This window comes from Apium graveolens, unplaced genomic scaffold, assembly GCF_009905375.1.
Source record: "Apium graveolens cultivar Ventura unplaced genomic scaffold, ASM990537v1 ctg9037, whole genome shotgun sequence".
Taxonomy (NCBI): domain Eukaryota; kingdom Viridiplantae; phylum Streptophyta; class Magnoliopsida; order Apiales; family Apiaceae; genus Apium; species Apium graveolens.
Genome location: NW_027421685.1, coordinates 30539 through 35354, shown reverse-complemented (window position 1 = coordinate 35354; position 4816 = coordinate 30539). Strand labels below are relative to the sequence as shown.

The following is a 4816-nucleotide window of genomic DNA, read 5'->3' as shown; positions in this document are numbered from 1 at the left end:
TTAATTAGCCAAAACTCTCAATCAGAAGCTCAAATCAACGATCCAACCATTCAGAATATAACACTATGAGTCCCCACACTACAACAAAAATAACTAAAATCCACCAACTAAAAGCCACCGACCTTAAATTCCACCGATTTTGGTGAAATTTAAGGTCAACAAGTATTTTCTTTAACTAATGAATAAAAGTCACCGCATACGGTGGAATTTAAAATCGATCGCTTTTAGTCGGTGGAATTTAATGTTGTTGTCCTTTTTATTTGGTCAAATTCAACATAAATAGGCGGGAAACTTCCCTCTTAAAATTACAAATAGTGTAAACTACAAAAACAACCGAATTTGGTGGCTTTTATATTAAAGTTAAGTTAAAAAAATATTTTATTTTATCCATATTTCATTATTTTATGAAATTAATATAAATTATAATTAAATATTAATAAAATTTATAATGAAAAATAATGTTAGATGCACAATATCTTTAATGAAAAAAGAAATATATTTAAATAATTCATAAACCACTAATACTAATTATGAGAAAGTAGTTTGTGATTTGTTAAATAATTTGCTGATGTAATGGTCAATTAGTTGATTGATCAAGTTGGTTAAAATAATGCATACAATGCCACATGCACTTTACAGTACTTAAATAAACATGGAATCCATCACATAGCAAGGTAGCCAACTCACCAATCCAGGTGATGTTAAACCAACCAATAGTAAACCACCACACACTGCTATACCTCAGTGTTATCTTTACCCTATTATTCATCCTATATCTTTCATTTCTTTTCACTCATCCTGCAAACTCCCATTCTTTACACCCTCCACTATCAACACATCCTTCATTAGGCTTCCCCGACACATATGCACCAACACACATTTCGAATTCACTTTCCCTATCCCCCTTACCTTCATCACGAACATTATCTACCTCCACCTCCTCCTCCTCCGTAAAACCACCTCCACAAACCGGACACTCAAACACATTATCTAAGTCGTAACCGTTTTTATTCCATTTACCAGTAGTAACTAACGGCTCGTACGGATCAGAACCGTCTTTCGGTTTCGGTTTCGGTCTAGCTTAATGCCTCTGAAAGAAGCCGGATGATAGGAAAGGGTGAACTCCTTAAAAAAACAGCTTGCTTGCAGAGACAAAACAATGAAAACGGTAGAAGCATACAACAAGATATCTCCAAGTAATAGTTGTGTATATTTTTTCTTTTCTTTGTTGCTAGTGAACTTTTGGAGATTGGGATGACTGTTCAATATACAAATTGTAATTGTTTATATAATCTTATTTAAAATTATGAATTCAGTTTTAAAGTTATTTGATATGTCTCTGGTAGCCATATATATTGTGTAGTTAAATCTGTATATGTTGAAGGGTTTGTGTTTAACTCTGGACTGAGTTAACTCGTCCATCTGTACCTGAAGCAGAAACATGGTTCTTCACGCCTGAATTCTTCTTCTTTTTTTTGAAATATGTTATGTTAAAGTCCACCGATTTTGGTGTAATTTGATCTGGGGCGGGAGATTCAAATTTTCAAAAAATTTAAAATTTGAAAATTTCAATTTTATAAAAGCGACCAAAGATCCGGTGGATTTTAAATAAATTCCACTGCAAAACTTAAATTCCACCCCTTTAAAAGCCATCAACTTGCTCCTTTCGATTATTTACTAAAATCCACCGAATATGGTCGATTATAGCTAAATTCCACCGATTTTTTGTGGTAGATTTTAGTGATTTTTGTTGTAGTGCCAACAAGCTGTCCAAATTTCAGCCAAATCAGACCACATTTGCTCCTCGATCAGATCACTTGAAGCGGCTGAGCTCAGTTTCGTTAAACCCTTTTTTTTTCTCTCTCTGCTCTAACCAAAGGTCAGCACTAATGTGATATCTGTATCACATATATTGGACCAAACCTTAATTATTCTGGGCTGGACCCATAACACTGTCCTGGTTGGGCAAGATTCATATTGTCCTGCTTGGTCTCTAGATTTCATAGGCTGAAAAGTAATTCTACTTATATAACATGATACTAGGCACATGGTGGTCTTTAGAGGTGCTGAAAATGCTAGGCATAGGGAGGTTAGTTCTCGTACTATATTTGCTAGGCAGGGTTAATAGATGAAAAAGGGTTTAACAAGAGAAATGAGTCAATAACCTATTAAAAGGAAAGAGTACTTTCAGAACTGACAGCTGATGTTTGTCAGTGGAGTAAATCAAAGTCGTAAATAATTAAGAGTTAAATTGTTTATATAGAGATGTTAACACTTCATGTTTACGTCAAAAAAAACATGTTCAAGACCAAGTAAAATCCTAACAAATAATAAGAATTCATCTCTTAAGATTATCTACCGTCATAAACAAAGACAATAAAACTTCTATTATTTTAATTATAACTAAGCTACTGAAATCAATTAGCATAATTCTTTTTGTAGATCATTATAAATTAATTATGAAGGATCCCCTAGTTATTTGCTTATGATCAGTATGTAACATCATATAAATTTTACTTGACTATTCACATATTATCGGTTTATAAATAATATGATCGACAATTATTCTGTTTTGTTTTTCTGTTTGTTCGGAGTTGTGTGTGTTTATAAATAATTATTGGTTTGTTCTTTGTTTTGATGTGAAGGGTGCACCTGATAAATAGAGATTGGTGAGGGCACATGGTATTGCTGAGGGGCTTCCTACCGAGGATGATATGGTTAACATTGAGTTTGGTCATAATGCTCTCGGTGCAGGACGCATTTTTTGCTCAAGGATAATTTGTTCCTCTTCTTGTAATTTTTCTTAAAGAATTTTGATAGAATTAATTGTCAACAGATGAATTCCAATTTTAGAATTGAGATTGATTTGACATTTCGATTTTGGGACAAGTCTAGGTACAACAGAACAATGATGAGACAAATTAGAAAAAAAAACAATGATAAGACTCACATTTAAATCTGGCTCCAATTTTTTAACTAAACTATTTAATTTAATGTTAGTTGGAGAACTGAAATGAACTATTTTTGAGTATGTACTAATCTTCCTAACTTTGTGAATTTATTTGTTTATAGTACAAAGCTCTGCGACCTTGCTCTGGAGTCTGGAAAGCTTTTTGAAGGAGATGAATTTAAGTACATTAAGGAATCTTTTGAAAGTGGCACATTGGACCTCATTAGGCTGTTGAGTGATGGTGGTGTACACTCCCAGCTTGACCAGTTGCAGGTAAAATGCATTTGAACAATTAAAGGATGTATACAATCTGAGATATACTGGAATTGTACTTGATCAATAATATGAACAATTATAATTACAAATTATTACCCTATATAATTCATTAAACGATATGTACCTAAAAATATTGTGTGTGCATATTATTAACTATAGTCGTTATTAACCGGAGTGATTGGTTATAGTGTATTACTAAATAGCATTGTGTTGTGATAGGGATCCCGAGGGTTGTATAACGATCTGAGATATAATGGAATTGCAGGAAGTAAATAATTATCTTGACTTATTAAGGGCTTCTATTAAAAAGTTTGGCGGTAGTGTGGATGTTAAATCTATTGCAAGTGCGGATTTACTTTTTAATTATAAAGCGCCAGAGTCCATAAGAGTCCATAGGATCTGGAGTCAAAGCAGCTATCAAGGAGTGAAGTTCCCAGATTGTGCCAATATTGTTTTAAGCAGTTAAGTTGTTATTTATAAATAGTTTTGAATTTTTTTTACATGCAATCTCTTGTTACATATTGCACAACACTTTTCATTGCAAATTTCCAAGAAATAAAAAGGATTAAGTCAAGTTGTAGAACATTTACTTGACATATTTTTATTTAATATATTAACATTGTCAATATCATTTTCTATATTTATAGCAGCAGAACATCAAAAAGGCATAACTGATGAAAAAATGAAATATGTTGATCTTGGTGACTGGTAGCATGTCTCAGAAGTTTTTGGTTTTTAATCAATTTCTTGTCGAGGATAACTTTCTCTTAATTTTTCTTTAGTTGTATATCGGAAAGAAATGACTACCGTAAATTAGGTGAACTAAATTCTTATAGTTGGATGATTTGGTTGAATCAAGATTGTTTGGGCTACTAAGTAGTATATTGTTCACCTTGATTTACTTTTCTGGTATCTTAAAAATCAATTGTTTATTTTTATGTATATAAATTAAAGTGTTTCTATTGTTTCTATAAAGTATTGGGAAAAGTAATAGTTCATTTAAAAAATGTTGCTAGTGTGTTTTGCATTTGCCAAAAGTTATTTTACTAGTGGGGCAGTCATGACACCACATGTGTTGACGTGGAAGTATGTGCCTCACATGTGTCGATGTGGCACATATGGCCACACATATGTTAATGTGGCACATGTGAGCACCACATGTGATGATGTGGCACATGTGGGCCCCACATGTACTAATGTGACATTGTTGGCAACTGACGTGTCACTATAGGTCTCACTAATATTTTTCAGGATGTTTAACACAAAGGCAACTTATAACTCTGGTTGTATAGGATAATAATATTGTTGCTATTACAATTTGTTTCAACAAAAAAATTATGTTGGCATAGAAAAGCATGGTGTTGCAATTGACTCAAAATACAACATCGAAAAAACCAACACCATAAAAGTATTGCCTTTGAATATTTTGGTTCTACAGCATCATATTTTGGACCTATAACAATATTTTTTATTGTAATTGGCTATTTATGATCTAGTGATCTTTTTGACTGAGAAGGCATATGTTCATCTAGCTCTTCTAGCTCTTCTGCTGAGGAAGAGTCATTCTCAATTCCAATAGCTTTAGCTTTT

General features: G+C 32.7%; 1 long non-coding RNA gene across 1 annotated transcript; it reads left to right on the top strand.

Annotated features, from left to right (window-relative positions):
• Positions 1-700: 700 nt before the first annotated feature.
• Positions 701-3756, top strand: LOC141705565 (uncharacterized). The gene is made up of 4 exons (XR_012568396.1): positions 701-1196; positions 2646-2793; positions 3073-3223; positions 3492-3756. It is a non-coding gene; the product is annotated as an uncharacterized LOC141705565 (long non-coding RNA).
• Positions 3757-4816: the final 1060 nt, after the last annotated feature.